The sequence below is a fragment of the Mesoplodon mirus genome (genome assembly GCF_964341445.2).
Source record: "Mesoplodon mirus genome assembly, chromosome: 3".
Lineage (NCBI taxonomy): Eukaryota > Metazoa > Chordata > Mammalia > Artiodactyla > Ziphiidae > Mesoplodon > Mesoplodon mirus.
In genome coordinates, this window is record NC_138978.1 from 128,070,207 (window position 1) to 128,090,932 (window position 20,726).

The window sequence follows — 20,726 nt, forward strand, 5'->3', positions numbered from 1 at the left end:
CTCGATGAAGTTGTCTTGGCATCTGCCCATCCCTCCACTCTCCGCCAGGGCTCACAACCAGGAGTGCCAGCTTCATTCGAGAGGGCATCTCTGCCAAATCTTCCGCCCAGGAAGGGGCATTCCAGGGCCGTGGCAGCGTCTGGGAGACTGTTCAGGGGCCGCAAACAGGGTAACCAGACCTGGAATAACGTCACTCATTGGGTCTCCTTCATCTCACACTCCCTCTCACCGCGGGCAAGTGTATGTTCGGATCAGAGACGGATCTAACATGGGTTGTCACTGCTCCACGTGAATCCTTCAAAGCACCCGGCTGCCAGGAACACCCAAGTCCTCCTTTGCTCCATCAGCCCTCTTTGGGCTTCAGATTCCTGGAATCTGCCTCCCTCCGTCCACTGTGGCCACAGGCAGGTCTCATCCTTCTGCTGGGTGCACCCTACCTCCACCCTCCACAGCACCCCACAGCACCTAAAATGCTTCCTGCTAGAATGGCAGAGAAAGAATGGGATCTGTTGTCCTTCAGGGCAAGAATCCAGCTTCTTCTGATTGGTTGGGTGACATAAGTGAAGAAATAACTAGGATTCTTAGTCAGGGGTCTATGATTGGGCATCAGGAGGTCTATGAACCCCCCAGAAATTGTATGGTTTTGTGTGTAGGTGCTTAATGTGAATTTCTGGGAATAACTACCATACCTAATGTCGGTTACCATGCACGAGTTGCTATTCTAAAGGCTTAACCCATAGCAGCTAATTTAGTCCTTACATAGGAGATACAGATTGCTTTTATCCTCCATTTAAAGATGGGGAAACAGTAGTACCAAGAGGCTAAATAACTTGCTGAGGTCACAGAACCAACCAGCAGTGGAGCCGGGATTCAAACCAGGGGCTCTAGCTGCAGAGCCCCCGCTCACGAAACCACCTTGCCTTACTGTCCCAGTTTACATCACATTCTCAGAGAGGTCCATAACCTCACCACATTTAACTGTCTTGGAGGCATCTAGCTATCAACATCTAGCATGTGGCTGTGCCCTATTCGTTTTTGTATGCCAAGAATCTAACACTGCACCTGGAACCCAGGAGACACTCGGCAGCCCCTCTATGAAAGAATGAAAAGTGACGATAATCCAGGCTCTCCTGCAGTAGGTTTCTCCTGCCTTTCAGAGCAACCTTTCTCACATCCCCTCACTTCTTCCCGGCACCTCCATCACGCCAAGCTCTTCATCAAACACAGGAATTTCCCTGCCACAGGTGTTCTCTCTCTGCCCGCTTGCTGCATCCTCTCTCTTGCTGTCCTCTCTCTTCACCTGCAGTCTCTCCAAACCTCACTGGTTCCATACGCCCCGGAGCTGGCCCATACCATCCGATTCTGGACTACCTCCTGGTTTGACTGGCAGTTGGATGGGAGGTGGCAAGACCAGATAAAATTCAGTACACAGGCTCTTTGAAGAAGATGCGGTCGCCACTGCAGCAGAGCCTCGGGCCACCAGCTCCTGTCCCTGCCTCACTGCTGTTCACCCCCACTGAGGAACAAGTCAGTCAGGAAGCCACGCCACAGCCATGGCTTTTAAAGATGCCAGAAAGACTTCCGTGGAGCCAGAGGTGGCATGGCGATTCACCAGATTAGAATCACCCTCACCAGCCGCAACGTGAAGTCTTTGGAGAAGGTATGTGTTGACCTGATCAGAGTTGTGAAGGAAAAGAATCCCAAAGTGAAAGGACCGGTTCGGATGCCTCCCAAGGCTCTGAGAATAACTACAAGGAAAACTCCTGGTGGTGAAGGTTCTAAGACTTGGGATCGTTTCCAGATGAGGATCCACAGGCGACTCACTGACCTGCACAGGCCTCCTGAGATTGTCAAGCAGATCGCTTCCACCAGTATTGAGCCAGGAGTTGAGGTTGAAGTCACCCTTGCAGATGCTTAAATCAACATTTTTAATAAATTGATAATCAGTTGTTTAAAAAAAGTCAGTACACAGGCCCTCAGTGGGGAGCTCAGCATTAAAAAGCCTTCACCCAGAGAAAACTCACCTGCAGGCCAAGAGGAAGGCATCAGAGTGTTAAAGAGGACCCAGTGCCGAGGGTCCTGAAGGTGAGGCGTGAGTCTTTTTATCTGAGGCCCACGGGGAACCTCAGCCCCGAGAGCACCAGGCAGGAGACAAAGGAGGCAGCCTCCTCTCTGTTTGTGAGGGCCTCTTCTGGAATTTGGGCTTGAGGAGCTCGGAAGTTAAATGTCCACCACCAGCTGTACATCCTGTGGGAATTCAGTACATTTTCCTGTGTCAGTGAGTTCCAGGCCAGAACTAGGAGCCTTTCCACTGTGGGTCGCAAACTCACCAGACTTGTCCAGTCGTGGCTGAACTCGGTTCTTCCCTGACGGGAACTCCACGGTCTGTGAAAAATAAATGGGTGTGGACTTCATCCAGTGGGCAGAGGTCTTGTCCCTGGAAAGTAGCACTGCAGTCAGCAAGCACTGGCCCGAGTCTGCTTCCTGTTCCAGCAGAGACTTGGAAGAAAAGCCAGAGGGCCTATCTCAGTGCCCTCTTCTTTTTTTTTTTTTTTTTTTTTTTTTTTTTTTTTTGCAGTACGCGGGCCTCTCACCATTGTGGCCTCTCCCGTTGCGGAGGAGCACAGGCTCCGGACGCTCAAGCCCAGCGGCCATGGCTCACGGGCCCAGCCGCTCCACGGCATGCGGGATCCTCTCGGACCGGGGCGCGAACCCATGTCCCCTGCATCGGCAGGCGGACTCTCAACCACTGCGCCACCAGGGAAGCCCACACCCTCTTCTTAATATCAGTCACAGAGAAGTATTTCCAGGACTGGAGGGCATCTCTCCTGCAGCCTCTTGCACCGCAGGGAAACTGGAGAGAAGATCTCAGAGAGAAGATACATGAACTCCACCTGCAATGCTGCCCTCCCTTGAGGGGAACGGGATGCTGATGTTTGACTCATCTATTCTCTCAGTGCAAGAAACTCAGCTGCTTTATGCCTCAGTTTGCCCTTTAGTTAAATGGGGTCCGTGCTGCGTATCCAGAACCACATCAGTCAAATGAGTGTATCTAACACCCTCCAGAAGCAGCAGAGGGCAAACTTATCCTCTGATTAGCATCTCTATAATAATAAAAATAATTTGTAGTATTAGTTCTGACAAACGACCACAGTTTGGGCCTATGCAGCAGTGTCTCTCCACATCAATAAACATATCAACTGCCCCAAAGACTCTCAAGTGGAGATTTAGGGGGAGGGCTCGAGTGAGCCGTTTACATGACCCCTTTCCATCTCGCGGTCCCCCTCTCCCTGGGGCAGGCAAGTGCTCGTTTTACTGCCTGGCAACCAGACTGGGACTAAGCTTGCTAAAATATGAGTGTTTTTTTGGCTGGAGTACCAGAGCGCCTGCAGCCCTACGGAGAGAGAAAAATTGAACACACCAGGCCGTGGCTCCAGAAAGGGGAAGAATTAGACTTCACACCGAGCAGGCTGAACCATGGCATTCTTTAGATAATGCTTAACAAACCCCCAAACAAAGGCAGCCAACTTAGCTGCATGTTCGTAAAATGTATTCTCAGCAGATTCGGGCTTATTGAAGCACTGAGTTGCTTTGCAGCCAGGGTCCCCATCCTAAGCTTCCCGTTTTTCCGTGCTGTTCCCCTTGTCTAAATTCCTACAGATTCTGCCAATCAGAATTCCTCACTTCAGGCTCAGGAGGGCTTAGCAACCAAGGTAAATGGTGGTGCTTTTAAATTTGATCCCAACCCTGAAGAACAACTGCCCCCCACCCCAAAGCCCCCTGCTCTGACGAGCCATCTTCTGAGGCCAGTCCTCAGCGGTTTGCAGGCTGACCGCTTAGAGATGAAGGGTGTGGAGTTCTGGGATTCACCTCCACGTCTCACCATTCCACCTCAAATGACACCTCTTACATTTATTCAATGCTGTCGTAGACTTTCTATGACCAGGATCGTGAAAGTTCAAACTTGAAGTTCTTTTTATTTTTGGAAATGCCACTGTCAGTATTATTTTTAAAGCCATGGCTATCATTAGTATTACTAGCATTTGTGTACCCAAGTAGAAAGCCAGCTTGATAAACTAGTAGGCATGTTTTTGTGGTCCAGTCCGTTTTTTGCTGCAGAATGTATAAGGCTAGGTAGAAAGGGCAAAAGGTATGGAAGCAGGCTTATAGATCTCAGATCAAACATAAACGTCATTGAACTCCACTGTTACTTAGTACAGCTTTCACTCCTTCCTCCCCCTCCCCCCTCCATGTTATCCCATTTATCCTGTACCCAAATACCCCAGGATTCGTGTATTAGTTGGACCCTTTTGTAACAGTTGGTGGAGAACAGGAATTTAAGGTCCGGAGACTAGATTGGGGTCCTTACATATGGACTCTGCAAATTTCATGAGAGCAATACTTTTCCTGTAGGAGAAAGCACCTCTTCACTCCAAGATATGGAGAACTGGCCCTGGTGGCTAGAGTCCCACCAGCATCCCCTGCTAACTCTGGGACCTCACACGGGATTCTTTGTTAGGGGCCTTCTCCATAAACTCAGAATAACAATTCCTACTCTCACTGAACTTCCAGGGCTCTCTCAGGGGTGAATGGGATAAGGAGTAGAAAACATTTTCATTGCCTCTGAGAAAGATGTGTTGACTGAAAAAAAAAAAAGCACAACCTAAAATTTAAATTATGTTTTATTCGGAAAACTTGCTGAGAACTTACGTCCGGGAGGCAGTCTCTCAGATAGCTCTGAGGGACTGCTCTGAGGAGGTAAGGGAGGGGCCAGGATATATAGGAGTTTCTGCAACAAAAATCAGGTAGTCGGAACATCAAAAGATTACTATTAATTAAAGAGAAATCAGACATCTCAAATTAATGAATTTAGCGTTTTCCTATGTATGGGAAGATGCAAAAGTCTGGGCTTATTAAAATCACTCGTTTGATATGCACCTTAACTATCTAGGGCCAGCATCCTGCTTTTCCCTCCATCCTGAATCCCCTCACGGTGCATAGCTGGGGGCGGCTACAGTGGCTAATGGTTTGATGGCTGCAACATCCTTTGTTTACTGATATAGCAGGTGACATTTTTCATCCACAAATACAAGATATTAAACTTCCTAAAAAATTTCCAAGACTCTAGTTCTTGAAGATTCTTGCATGTGGCTTCCCTGAACCCTCATCTCCACTGAAAAGTTGCAGCTGAGAAACTACACCCAACCCCAAAGCACAGACCAGAACCTCCAACCAGTTTGTGAGCTGAAGTCTGCTTGGACCGGTGACCTAAATGTTCACTGATTCAGGTCTGCAGATTTAAGAGGTGACCACAGCAAACATGGAAGCCAGGAAACATGTCAAACACAGAGCTTAACAACAGAGTCCAGCTCCATCCCCAGGAGACAGAAGAGACTCTAGGATTGCTGGAGGTGAGGACAAGGGAACTTTCAGGGTGGCTCCACACAGAGCAGAAAGCAGGCTTTACGGATGATGGCTGCAACTGTGCATTTTTGCATTTATGTGTATACAGTGATTGTCTGTTACAGAACGCCCACTCAGGCACATGGACCCATAAGTAATAATACCACACACATATGTGTGTAAATGTGTATGTGTGTGTGTGAAATCACAATGCACTGTCCTCTGAAAGTGAAGCTATATTGCCCAGAATACCACCTAACCAATAGTGTATGTTCAGTAAGTTACCTGTTGACTGATAAATGATTCTACAGACTTTTAAACTATCCACATAATTTAAGGGTCTTCCCCCAAGAGATCGCAATGGGTTTTCACTGATAAATCAACCTCTCACTCAGGCCATGGTGATCAATAGCCCACAGTTGTGAAACCGCTGAGTGGGGTTCCGGCAGTGGATAGAAGGAAGCTCATAGCGTGTTCTACCCCCAGCCCCCTGCCTTGACACTCCTGCTTCTTGCTGGAGACTAAACCCTGGGTCTTGGGCCTCTGCTTCCTCTCCCTCCACACACTCTACCCAATTCATCCATCCATCCCCATGGTTTTCAATACCATCTACAGGCTGATGAATCCCAAAGCCCTATCTCTGATACTTTTCCAAACTCCAAACTCATATCCAATTGCTATTTGACATCTCCACTTGGATGTAAAACACACATCTCAAACTTCACATGGCCAAGCAGAACTCTTTGCCCCTGTCTACTCCCCAAATTGTCCACGTGGCCGTTAGTGGGGTCTCCACCCACCTAGGAGTCACTTTATCCTCCACACCCTACCATCTAAGTCAACCAGTCCCATGAGGCCTCTGATTCATGTCCAGAGCTCTTCCCTTTCTCACTGTCTCCACCAGTACCTCCACTTCTTGTCCTCCTAAACTCTGCCACAGGACAGCCAGAGGGTCTTTTTGAAAATGTAAATCAGAGCTCACTCCCCTGTGTAAAGCCCTCCAGGGATTTCCCATTGGATTTGGAATAAAATCCAAAATCCCTACTCTGATTTACTAAACTTCCAGTCTGATCCTTGACACCAACTCCAACCCCATATCATGCCACTCTCCCCTCCTTCACTCAGATCCAGCCTCACTGCCTTCTTTCTGGGCTCAAATAGGTCAAGCTTGTTCCCAACACAGGGCTTTTTCACTGGCCATATTTTCTGCCTGGAACAACCAGCACCACTGCCACCTCTGCCTCCCCCTCCCCTCCCCCTCCCCTTCCCCTCCCCTTTCCTCCCCCTCCTCCTCCTCCTCCTCTCCCTCCCCTCCTCCCACCTCCTCCCCTTCCTCCTCCTTCTCCTCCCCTCCCCTCCCCCTCCTCCTCCCCTCCCCTTTCCTCCTCCTCCCCCTCCCCTCCCCCTCCCCTTCCCCTCCCCTTTCCTCCCCCTCCTCCTCCTCCTCCTCTCCCTCCCCTCCTCCCACCTCCTCCCCTTCCTCCTCCTTCTCCTCCCCTCCCCTCCCCCTCCTCCTCCCCTCCCCTTTCCTCCTCCTCCCCCTCCCCTCCCCCTCCTCCCCTCCTCCTCCCCCTCCCCCTCTCCCTCCCTCTTCACCCTCCCCCTCCCCCTCCCCTTTCCTCCTCCTCCATTACATGGATGGCTCCCTCTGGCATTCAGATCTCAGCCCCAGTAGGCCCCCTGATCACCCACCCTAAAGTACCCATCTGGTCACTCTATACCTCACCTTACATAGCACTGTTTTTCTTATTTGCATCTTTATTCCTAGTTTGTCTCCTCCAGCTCTAATGTAGCTCAGTGAACAGAGATATCACATCTGAGTGGCCAGAACAGAGCCCAGCATGTAGCAGGTTCTCAGAACATTTTCAAATGTATGGCTCTTCTAACCAATAAAATACACACAAACACACATTCATGGTCACAGACATTTAGGTAGAATTTTCTCATCATTCTCATTGTCCAAAAGATATTACACACCACAAGCCTATGCTTACTTTATGTCTAATATCCTTTTGTTGCCAGGAGGTAGAAGAAAGAAATTGCTGAATAATTATTGCCTCAATTGGCAGGAAGTAAGGAAAAGACCAAATTCGCTCCCCCTCACCCCAACCTCCATCATGATAAACTATCTCTATGGTCCATCTGAACACCAGTATTTAAGGAACAGTTTTGAGATCGAAAGACCTAAGTTTGAATCAGGGGCTCAGCCACTCACTACACAGGGGATGCCAAACACCCGTCCCCCTCTCTGGCCTTTGTTTTTTCTCATCTGGTGGATGAACACACTACCAGCCCTGCCCACCTGAAAGGGTTGTAATGAGGAACAATGAAATCACTTTGCACACTGTAAAGTATAAGCTATAAATGTAGGGATTATTGGCATTATTGAGATAAATGGAATTTTCAGTGACTGCAAAGATCTACCTGATTATTGATTTCATTTGATACCATCGATCACCTTGGCTCAGGGTGTGTGTGTGTATTTTGGGTCAGGATGGGAGCGAAAGAAGGGCTGCTGACCATGAATTTTAAAGAACGCGTCCCAACAACAAACACGGAAGGCTCATTCTGGGAGTCAAAGCTAATATTAAGAGCCAGGAGCCGGCAGGCGGAGGAGGTCAGAGTTAATTACAGCCAGCGGCATTTTACATGGTGCCTACCCAGGCCCCCTCCGCTGGGAACACCACATTCTAAATCCGAGCTGGCTGATATTAGCGAGCACTGATTAGAATATGCCCACAGGGCCTCTTAAACTTTCCTCCTCTTTTAAAGCATTTGATTTCAGCAAGATTTATGGGCACCTCTGCTGAGCGCAAGCAGGTTTGCCAGAGCACGCAAGTCCTTCCCTTTATAAAGCCTTGGCCGCACAGTGCCCGCCTGGGCACCCGGGTGGGAAGAAAGGCAGGCTCCATCTGGGTGATCTTCCTTCCCGCAGAGAAGAGCGTGTAGGGACCTGGCAGAAAGTGTTCAGATTTCTGACCAGCCTGCAATGGCCCCCAGCACCACAAGCTACCGAAGCGGGTAAACACCCATGGCCTTCAGGAGAACCAGAGGGTCTCAGTCTCTCCATCTGTGAAATGGGTTGACAGGAAAAATGGAAATTGACCTTGCCAAGCCCTGACAGGTAAGAAGGGCTTGATGTTTGGAAGAATGTCCTTTAAACCTTAGCCACACACACAGAGTACTCTTCTTAAAAAGAAGAAATGTATTTCTCAGATTTAAATGTTCATGTGCAATGCGCAGCAGGATCTCCAGCCAGGATGCAGGGATCCAATGAGGAAAATGAAAGAATTCTCATCTCCACTTCACAGTTATGGCCCATCCCACACCTGGAAGGAAATCCTCAGGGAGAGAAAGTTCTGCAAGAACTCTATTCCCTACTTACTACCTAAGCTGAGTGAGTCTGGACCTGTGGGATGAGGTCCCTCTGTAAAATGAGATGTGGATGAGATAGCATGTCACATTCCTTCCAGTCTAAACACTATCACTCTATAATTCTTCTTGTCCCTTCCCATGACACCCACAAAACCAGGGACCATTCTGAAAAGAAATAAGGGACAGCTCCGAGAGGCCACAGGCCTTTTCTGGTCAAGAGTTGCTCTGTGTCTCAGGGCTGCCAGGGAGGATAGACTTCTTGCCCAGAAGACAAGAGAAGGCTGAAATCTCCAAGGTGAATGCATGCATATGGGCTTTCCCATGAAGGATTAGTAAGGAGCCCGTGAGGACCAGCTGTTCACCATCTCCAACGAGGACCAAATGAAAGGGAATGGGCTCTGCCTGATGGGCTGGGCTTAGGCTGCAAGTAGGGAAGTGTTTCTAGCCAGGACGGGTTGTTAAACACAGCAACGGCTTACTAACAGAAGCACTGTAAGCTTCTTTTTCAAACTCCTCCTCTGGCCTGATGGGCCCTTGTATGTCTGAGGTGGCTCAGTTGTCTGGAGTGAAACTGGGAGGAAGGGCAGGGGCTATGCGATGTCCCACCTTTGCCAGCCATGTGATGCCACTTTCACGAGTCTGTCAGAGTGTGACTAGCTAATTAGAGAAATGGCAGCCCCTCTCCTTGGCCAGTTAAAAAAAAAAAAAACAGGACTTATCCAGACTCAAAGGCTCAGTCCAAGAGGAGGCAGGACCCCTGAGCAGTCGCTGTGCAGGGGGAGGTGAGGTTGGCGGCAGGGCTGTTGTCTCAAGTCCAGGGGGTTGAGTTGACCCCTCCCGTCACCACTTTCACTACTTCTGTGACAAATTACCTAAAACCCCCAAACCTTAATATCCTCATCTATAAAATTAGGTTCAATAATTCCCACCCTGGAAGGTTCTTGTATTAGATGAGTTAACTTATGTAAAGCACCCGTTACGTGGACACTCAGTAAATATGTGTCCTTCTTTTCCTCCTGGCAGGCTCTGGATCTGTGCAGAAAGTGCCCTGATGGACCTCAGAGGTCACACCAGGAAGACAGGAGCTAGGGAAGAGCCAGAGTGGGTCGACCTGCCAGTTCCTTTGACTCATTTCATGAAGGACGCTCAACCGGTCTAAATTACCCCAACGCTGTGTACCTGGGCAATGAAAGCACACAGCTTCAAAAACCAGAATCTGAGGATTCCACACTCGGCTTTGCCTTGATCAAGTTCCCTTGACTTCTCTGTGCCTCAGTTTCCCTTGATTCAGTAAAGATGGAACAAGAGTATCTAGGGTGGAGGGGAGAGTACCCACCATGTACCAGGCACTAAACTTAGCACTTTCCATACTTTCCTTTAATCCTCAAGAATCCTGCAGGGTTATTACTGTAGAGTCATTTTACAGGTAAGGAAACTGAGGTTTACAAAAGCACATTGCCAGAGACCACACAGATCACGTGTGGCACCAGGACTCAACTGCAGCCTCTCCAGCTCTGAAGACAACCCCTTTTGCATTTTTAACTACCTCTAAGAGGTGTTCTGAGCATCTGCAAGATTGTGTCTACAAAGAATATTTGATGCTGGAAGGGAACCAGCAATTCTTAAGTACTGAAGATTCCAAGGTGTATCTACCTTAAATCCTCCATCTCTCTGCCCCCTCCTATCACCCAACTAGGTTAAAATCCAGGAGATACATACAATGGGAATTAATAGTAAGACTAGGTTAATAGGAAAAATAAAAGAATGTTCCATTGTATTTGTCTTGATAATAGGAAGCACAGAAACTTTAAAAATGCAAACTACTAATTGTCTAAATGACCCCCTACTCCCTGCCTAGGCAGCTGCCTCAGGTAGTGTGGGCCAGGCTGCCTCCATAAAATCCATCTGATTCAGCCCAATTCATCAGACCCTAAAGACTATTCTGGTGGCAGAATATGATCAGTGACTTGAGAATTCCTCTTCACATACAAGGAAATTCATTTCTCCCTGGGGCCTGAAGCACTGAAGTCCTTCTCACTCCACACAGTAGGTAAATTGGCGTATGGACTACCCCTCTCCTAAAGAGAGAAGCCCAAATTCAGAAACTAATTTGCCAAAAATGAGGCAGTGACAAGATTTAGTTGGAACTGGGCCCTCAGTGAGTTACGTCTGTTAACTCTTTTGTTCCTTTGTGTTCTAGAGCTCTGGTAGACTCCAGTTATTTGTCCGGGAAGAGTGAAGCTGGGTCTTCCCACCCAGGTCTCCCATCCCAAAATTCTAGACGCTAATAGTATTGTTTCCTTTACCTCCCAGGCAACACCTCCTACACGGGCCACACCTGCCGCCTGAGTCTTGAAAATACAAGAGTCTTGTTGAGGAATACTCTATTCCCAACAAATCTATAGAAGTCAATTAGGGGAAAGTTATCCATGTTCTTGGTTTTACTAAACAACAGCAAACAAGTAACAATAACAACAAACCAATTGACCACTAAATTCCTCTAAAAACTCTTTTATTTCAAATATCTGATGTAGAGCCAATTTCCCAAGAATGCCACTGTTGTGTAAATCGAGGTACGCCTGTCCTGAGAATGAACTCCCAGCCAGGGTCCCTTGTTTGGTTGTATAGCCATAGAGCCAGACTGAGTTATTCATTAACTTCCTGTATGAAAACCGAATAATAAAACTGAAGTGTGTTAAACAAATAGAGATGAGGGGGGTTAAATCACCTCCAAGTCACTAGGCTTAAAACCGCTGTCATTTCCCCTGGAACAAATACGCTCTAGCACCACATTATTAAATGGAGATAACAATATTTATGCCCATCCCAGGTTGGGGCCTGGGTGGACAGCTCTCCCGGGCTGGGCCAACACAGAGGAAGACTTGACAGGCACTGGGGGAATGGGTAGGTGGTCCCCACCCCCTGAGTCCCCTTCCAGTCCTGTGATTCCAAAATATGCTCAGAGGTGAGGGGCAGAAACGTGTCTTGTTATGAGCAGTGCCTGTCGTGTGTTAGAGCCAGAAACATTTCTGTGACTAGCCGTGGGAGTCAAAGCCTTCGCCCCTTTGTAACAACCACTTAGCTCTTATTTCTCCCCAGGGATTTATGTGTGAGCGAACAGCAGGCAGCTGCCACCGGGAACTACAAGGCAATGGGACGCCTGCAGGAGGAAAGGCCCTCCTGGGCTGCTCCTGCAAGCAGCCAAGATGCGGTTAGATTCCATCTCTGGTGGGATCCCATGTCTCCTAGGTTACAGCTGAGGACTGTGTTTTCCTTTATTACAACACAAAATGTGTGTTCTCCAGGGACTGTTCAAACATCTGTACGAGGTACACCGTGCCTGCGTGTGTGTGTGTGTGTGTGTGCGCGCGCTCACACACGCTCAGACAGCAGCGGCAGTCATGACCCAGCTCTTCAAATAAACCTCTCCAGATATTTAAAATTCAAGGGGCCTCAGTGCTGGCCCAGCAGCCAGTCTGCTACAGATGTGCAGTGGTGCAGTCTCAGAACTCTAATTAAAATAGAGGAAGTGATCTCTTCCTCAAATTTCCTTTAGCTTTAACTCCATAAAAATCACTAGGTAATATCCGATTGGCAGAGTGAATCATAGGAGCTGGCAGCTGGGCCAAGTGGACAGAGCAAACAGGCTTCTGGCCCCCTGCAGGGGGTGTCTTTCAAAACACCCACACCAGAGACTCTGGCCTCCTTGCCCTGTGCCTTCATCTAATCTTTTGTGGTTACATTTATGAAGTTATGATTATGTGTCCATCTGGAGTTAGGGGAGGGGTACTGTTGATACACCTGAGAAACCACGGACCCAAAGTCCCTAAAAAGTGTGGTCGACTACTTTTCTCTGATCGTTGATGGAAAACGAGGGCCAGCAGCCCTGATATTTATACAAACAAAATGGCACTGCAGATCGAGTTGTCCCCAGATGGGATCCTAGGGCTGATGAGCACGCTAACACATATTTGGGGCCATTGGGCACCCAAGCCTGGCCAAAGAATCAGATGCAGAGTGCCCCAGGAACTGATGTGGGATGAATTGGAAATGCCTTCTGAAGAAATGTCACTAAGTTTCCCTAGCCTCAAAGCTCACCGACCTTTTCTCCCATCACACATTTTAAGTGATTCAATATATAAAAGTGTTCCTGTTTCCAATGTCCAGAATCTCAGGACCAACAATCCATGCGTATGTCATTAGGTGCACACAATCACAAATTACTGCTTGGGCTGGTGACGTGCCACATGGTACAAGCAGCACTGGGTGTGGGTCAGAGGTCTGAGTCTGGGTGGAGGACCAGCCACTGCATCATCTAACTTCTCCTTGGCCTCATAATTCATCTGGAAAAAGAGGACGGCACCCACCCTGCCTGCCTCAGAGGGCCGCGGTGGAGGTTAAATTTTATAGGAGTACTTTGCAGACTCAAAGCCTCCCTTAATAGTCATCGTGAGGATCAGCCAGATTCTATGACGAGCCTGGTCTCGGCCGTTTCAACCTTGGCTATAGATTAGAATTACTTGAGGAGCTTTTAAAAAATAACAAAGCATAGGCCCCATGGCCAGGGATTCAAATTTAATTGTGCTAATCTGCAACTGGGGATGAAAACCACCAGGCTGGAGGAATGGAAACTGAAGTAAGTGACAGATCTGGGTCTCCCTTGCAGTAAACATGTACAGTACTTGGACCAGATACATCAAGCCCTCAGTTTATGTATCAGTTAAATGGGCATCCTAATACCTGCATCTAGATTCATTTCATTGATGTTTACTGAATACTTACTATACTCATTTCCTATGGCCACTGTGACAAATTAGCACAAACTTGATGACTTAAAACAGCAGAAATTTATTCTCGCATAGTTCTGGAGGCCAGAAGTATGAAATCTGTTTCACTAGGCTGAAATGAAGGTATCAGCAGAGCCACACTGCCTCCAGAGACTCAAGGGAAAAAGCTTCTTCTAGCTCTGGTGGTTGCTGACATTCCTTGGCTTATGGCTGCATTACTCCAATCTCTGCCTCTGTCTTCACATCATCTCTGTGTGTGTGTGTGTGTGTGTGTGTGTGTGTGTGTGTGTGTGTGTAATCTCCTTCCGTCTCTTTTTTTTTTAATTAATTTGTTTATTTTCTTTTTGGCTGTGTTGGGTCTTCGTTGCTACACGTGGGCTTTCTCTAGTTGCGGCGAGCGGGGACTACTCTTCGTTGTGGTGTGCGGGCTTCTCATTGCGGTGGCTACTCTTGCAGAGCACAGGCTCTAGGCGCGTGGGCTTTAGTAGTTGTGCCAAGCTGGCTCAGTAGTTGTGGCTCACGGGCTCTAGAACGCAGGCTCAGTAGTTGTGGCGCACGGGCTTGGTTGCTCTGCAGCATGTGGGATCTCCCCGGTCCAGGGCTCGAACTCATGTCTCTTGCACTGGCAGGTGGATTCTTAACCACTGCACCACCAGGGAAGCCCTCTCTCTGTCTCTTATGAGGACACTTGTGATGGCATTTAGGGTCCCTCTGGATAATCCAGGATAATCTCCTCATCTCAGATCCTTATCTTAAATCACATCTGCAAAGACCCTTTTTCCATATAAGATCACACTGGCGGGTTGCAAGGTTTAGGACCTGATGTGCTTGTGGGGACATCTTCAGCCCACTACACCTACTATGGGTCAGACATTGTGCTAGGTGCTGAGAACACAGCAGACAACAAGAGCCTCTCAAGGAGTGTTAAGGATTACAGACTCTCAGACTTAAGAGACGTTAGAGCAGAGGTTCTCAAAGTGTGGTCCCCAGCCCATCAGCATCACCTGGGAACTTGTTAGAAAACTAAATTCTTGCCCTTTCCTCTCTTCTGAATCAGAAACTCAGGGGTGAAGCCCAGCAATCCATGTTTTATCAAGCCTGTTTTAACAAGGTGATTCTGATGCATGGTAATACCTGAGAACCACTGGACTAAAGGTTATGGAGTTCCTTTATTCTAGCCTTCTTTTTCCAATATCTCTGCTAAATTTATAACCAGCTTCTGCTTAAATACCACCACTTTAACTGCATCTCATGGGAAGATTTCCAGGGCTCCTGCTGACAGATGCTGTATGGCTGGATGGAGGCTGGTTGCACTGAGGTTTTTGACTTCTACAGTAGAGGGTTGGAGGCTGGCAAAGGGCACTCTTACCCAGATCAGATGATGACCAGGACTCCTTGTTTACCTTACCTTTTGTGATAGAAACAGCTAGCAAAATTTATAAAAATCTACAATAATTAAGAAAGTGTGGCATTAGCACAGAGTTGGAAAAATAGAAAAATGAACAAAAAAGTCTCAAAAATAGACCAATGTAGACATGGGGACATTATATGTGATAGAAAGAGCAATGCAATTCAGTGAGGAAAGACTAGATGGATTAAATATTCAAATATAAATTCCAGATGAATTAAAGACATACGTAATAAATGTGAAAAAGGAAAATGTTTTTAAAAGAAACCATTATTTAAAATACACAAATTGGGCTTCCCTGGTGGTGCAGTGGTTGAGAGTCCGCCTACCGATGCAGGGGACACAGGTTCGTGCCCCAGTCTGGGAAGATCCCACATGCCGTGGAGCGGCTGGCCCCGTGAGCCATGGCCACTGAGCCTGCATGTCCGGAGCCTGTGCTCCGCAACGGGAGAGGCCACAACAGTGAGAGGCCCGCGTACCACAAAAAAAAATAAATAAATAAAATACACAAATTCAGTGCAGCATGGCATTCCCTGCGGTACTGCAGTAAGCAAGATTCCACAAGAGATTGGTTAAGAATCTGCCTGCCAATGCAGGGGACACGGGTTCGAGCCCTGGTCTGGGAAGATCCCACATGCCGCGGAGCGGCTAGGCCCGTGAGCCACAACTACTGAGCCTGTGCGTCTGCAGCAACGGGAGAGGCCGCGACAGTGAGAGGTCCACGCACCGCGATGAAGAATGGCCCCCACTCGCCGCAACTGGAGAAAGCCCTCACCCAGAAACGAAGACCCAACACAGCCAAAAATAAATAAATAAAATAATGTTATATAAAGTAAAAAAAAAAAAAAAAAACAAATTCATTATGGATCAAACAGAAAAATAAACTCTTAGAAAACTAAAAAAAAACCCCACCATTTTATATAACTGCCCATTCCATTGCTCACAGTTAAAATGGTTAGAAATGGTTTAAAGTTACTAATATAAGATCTAAGAATTTTCTTATCGTTACCCTACACACTCCAGACGTTGCTAATACTCTCCATCTTAGCAATAACTCCAATTTGCACAGCCCCATGCTTGAGTAACCCAGCAGCCAGCTAATGCTGAATGCCAACTTCTGGTCTACAGCACGGTCCTAGGCACTGACGGAGATATAATGCACAGGTGGTGGCTTTAAAGATGTGACCATCAGAATGGAGAAACCGATCAAAGGTATGTGAAACACTGATGTAAAGTAGTAGCAGATCTCTGTCCCTAGCTTAGAAGTGAAGAGGAGGTTTCAGGGCCTGGGCTTGCCTCTTTCCATGTATGTGATGTACCAGCTGACTGAGTCTGGGCCCATCACTCATTTAGAAAATGAGGCAAGTGAACTGGAAAATATCTAATCATCTATGACTTTTAGTGTGGCCAAGTGTGTTTCTCTTATTATTATTAAAAATAATGATGATGCTTAATCCTGAATGCTTACTTGTGGCAAGTACTGTTTTAAACATTTTGGTCCTCATTTCAACCCCACAAGGTCAGTTCTGTCATCATCTCCATTTTATACATGAGAAACAGGCTAGAGAGGAGAAATAACTTTCCTGATATCACACAGCTAGTAAGTGGTAGAACTGGGATTTGAACCTGTACTCCCAACCACTCTTCTGTACGGCTGCTCACAGCTGACTAAGATGGGCAGGGATGCCTTGCAAAGGCAGTCACACTTCCTTTTGGCTTTGAAAGACAACCAACATAAACCAACTATAAAAAGCAGGATTTGGCATCATGTTTCTGCAGGATTCTGGGGATTTTCTTTTCTTTTTTCTTTTTTTTTAATAGATCTTTATTGGAATATAATTGCTTCACAATACTGTGTTAGTTTCTGTTGTACACCAAAGTGAATCAGCCATATGCATACATATGTCCCTATATCCCCTCCCTCTTGAGCCTCCCTCCCACCCTCCCTATCCCACCTCTCTAGGTCATTGCAAAGCACCAAGCTGATCCCCTTGTGCTATGCTGCTCCTTCCCACTAGCTAATTATTTTACAATCGGTAGTGTATATATGTCAATGCTACTCTCTCTTTGCCCCAGCTTCCCCATCCCACCCCATGTCCTCAAGTCCATTCTCCATAGCTGTATCTTTATTCCTGCCCTGCAGCTAGGTTCATCGGTACCTTTTTTTTTTTTAAGATTCCATATATATGCGTTAGCATACGGTAGTTGTTTTTCTCTTTCTGACTTACTTCACTCTATATGACAGACTCTAGGTCCATCCACCTCACTACAAATAACTCAACTTCGTTTCTTTTTATGGCTGAGTAATATTCCATTGTATATATGTGCCACATCTTCTTTATCCATTCATCTGTCAATGGACATATAGGTTGGTTCCATGTCCTGTCTATTGTAAACAGTGCTGCAATGAACACCGTGGAGTGAATCAAAATGAGCACAGCTACCGGGAACATCTCTCTCACAGCAGCTCTAAATCATAGTTGCCCATTCTGGAAACATTGTTTTCATATTGACATATATACACGACCATGTGTAAAACAGATAGCTAGTGGGAACCTGCTGTATAGCACAGGGAGCTCAGCTCGGTGCTCTGTGATGACCTAGATGGGTGGGCTGGCGGGGGGTGGTCCAAGAGGGAGGAGATATATGTACACATATAGCTGATTCACTTCGTTGTACAGCAGAAACTAACACAACATTGTAAAGCAACTATACTCCTATAAAAATAAAAATAAAAAATAAATAAAAGCTCTGAGAACCGCACTGAGGGGTCTGTGTTAAAAGTTGGAAGCCAGGCTCAGGAAAGTGAATCAGCAGTAGAATTAGTTGTTATACACCAAAAGGCAGAGAGGGAAGTAAAAGACAGGTTAGACAAGTGAGGGGGTTCTAAGGCCCATACAGAGCAGAGCAGGCAGCCTCTCACCTAGAAGGCCACCTGTGCAGCAGGAGTGCTCAGACTGTGGCATCAATCCACACCTACCAGATAACAGGTCTGATTGATTTGTACTTTAAAAAACACCTGATGATGAAAATCATTCCCCTTTATTTCTTCTAGATATATAATCATTCGTTTGCTCATTCCCTCGAAATGTGTGCAAAGCGTTGGTTCTCAGAGATGAACAAGACCCAGGAACTTACACAGACAAGCAAATACAACCCAGGGATAGAGATGACCCTCTACACCAGCCTGGTGTCTTGGGATTTATGCCCTTTTCCTACTCATTGGCAATATCAAAAACACTTATTGGGTCAAAGCTATATGCAGGTGTCCTCGGGAACAAAGGGCTTAAAGAAGCATCCATTTAACCAATTAGAGTTCCACTTAGCCAATTTCTATTGAGTTTTATTTTTTTCAGGGGCCGTACAGACAGTGCATTATTAATTAACATCGGATTAATGTGTAGGAGTTTAAAAGAACTTCACACTCGACATTTGGTCCTCTGAACCCTCTGAACAAGGAGGCATGATCACCCCTGTTTCAATGTGGGCAAGTCACATCACCACGCCTAACCCAGTTATCTCATCTGTAAAAAGAGATGTGGGCTGAAGATCATTAAGACCTTTTCCAACTCTAAAAGGCTATGATTCTCAACATCAGCACTAAGACTCAGAGAGAGGAAATGACCTGAAGAATGGTACACCCCACAGTGATCGGTAATGAATGATGAGCATGCGCTACACACTAGACACAAAGCTAAGTGCCATACAAGGGTTTTCTTGCTGGTCTTCACTACAGCCCTGCAAGTGAAATGGGCACTAATGTTAGACCCTTATTCTATAAATGAGGGAACTGTGACACAGAGTGCTTACACACCCTGTGCAAGGTAACACAGCTGGAAGCAGAGGCACCAAGTGGAAACACGATCAAGTCTGAACCTAGCGACCAAGTTCCTACCCACCACACTGTCTGGCCCACCCAGCAAGGGAAGTGGCCATGATGACACAGAACACAAACCCAGATCTTCTAGTTACAAACCCAGGCTCTTTCAGCTGAACCTCGGCAAACACCTCAGCATTTTGGGGTGCTTGTGACTCCAACTGCAGCACTAACTCAACAATGCTTGAGGGTAAATTACAAGTAAAGAGCCAGTACAATGAGTAATAACCTGATGATATATCTCAATGGGCACATCATAAAAAGGTGAGAAACCCAGCAGAAGTGACCTCACACCAGAGGGCCCACATCACCAAGGAGATGAGGCACCCAGCAGGATCCACCTCACACCAGAGGGCCCACATCACAAAGGGGATGGGAACCAGGCAGGAGTGACCTCACACCAGAGGGCCCACATCACCAAGGGGATGGGAACCAGGCAGGAGTGACCTCACACCAGAGGGCCCACATCACCAAGGGGATGGGAACCAGGCAGGAGTGACCTCACACCAGAGGGCCCACATCACCAAGGGGATGGGAACCAGGCAGGAGTGACCTCACACCAGAGGGCCCACATCACCAAGGGGATGAGGCACCCAGCAGGATCCACCTCACACCAGAGGGCCCACATCACCAAGGGGATGGGAACCAGGCAGGAGTGACTTCACACCAGAGGGCCCACATCATAAAAATGTGTGGAACCCAGCAGTTGTGACCTCACACCAGAGGGCCTCACCAAGGGGATGAGGCACTCAGCAGGATCCACCACACACCAGAGGGCCCACATCACCAAGTGGATGGGAACCAGGCAGGAGCCACCTCACACCAGAAGGCCCACATCATAAAAATGTGAGAAACCCAGCAGGTTCCACCTCACACCAGAGGGCCCACATCACCAAGGGGATGGGAAGCAGGCACGAGTGACCTCCCACCAGAGGGCCCACATCATAAAAAGGTGAGAAACCCAGCAGGATTGACCTCACACCAGAGGGCCCACATCACCAAGGGGATGGGAACCAGGCAGGAACCACCTCACACCAGAGGGCCCACAAAAAACAAAACAAAACAAACAAACAAACAAACAAGTCTCAATGGGGTAATGCCGAGGGCTGGTCCTGGTTGGTCAGGGTTGGCCAGGGTGCAGGGAAACAAGCACCCTTAGATACTGTTGGTGGTAGTGTACAGACCATTTAGACCCAGTAATTTCCCTTCTAGGAATTTGACTTAAGTAAATGTCTCCTCCATTTTTGACCCTTCAGCAATTAAGCCTTTGACTCTCTAATAAAAGATATGGTCCTTCTCCCCATAAAAATCAAATGCGCGTGAATGTTTGCATGCAATTACAGATGATGCATGGATGCCAATCTGAAACCTATCCATGAGTTTCAGCTCCGAATCCCTAAAGAAAAGAAAATCAGTGATGTCCAACACCTGGATAATATGGTCCATAAATTCAATTTAATATTATGTAGCCGTTTAAACAATGTTGGAAATGTGAAAGAACTTTTAACGACACGAGAAAGTGTTCATGATAAATTGTCAAATGCGAAAGCAGATTATAAAATGTTATAATATGATCCCTACAAAAATACATAGGCAGAGGGAAAAAAAAACCATGGGATATGGGAGGCTGGAATCCAAACATTAATAGAGATTTCTGGAAAGTGAGATGATAGATGATTTTAGTTTCTTCTTCATGATGTTTTACGTGTTCTGAATCCTTTATAATAAATATGAAGCCCTTTTATAATCAAATATAATGATTTTTTAAAAAGAAAGAATCTAATGATATCACCTAAACAAGCATGAAGTTTCATTTTTCTCCCACTGCCAAATATAAGCTCCCAGGCCTCCCAAGGACAAGGGCATCCACGTCAAA

General features: G+C 47.1%; 1 protein-coding gene and 1 pseudogene across 2 annotated transcripts in view; one reads left to right on the top strand and one right to left on the bottom strand.

The window, feature by feature from the left end:
* LMX1A (LIM homeobox transcription factor 1 alpha) overlaps positions 1–20,726 on the bottom strand; it is a gene marked incomplete at both ends in the record, with an annotated part of 149,974 nt that overhangs the window by 72,070 nt on the left and 57,178 nt on the right. The window lies entirely within an intron of this gene.
* Positions 1,554–2,010, top strand: LOC309801129 (small ribosomal subunit protein uS10-like; annotated as a pseudogene). The gene has a single exon. The product of its transcript is annotated as a small ribosomal subunit protein uS10-like (transcript).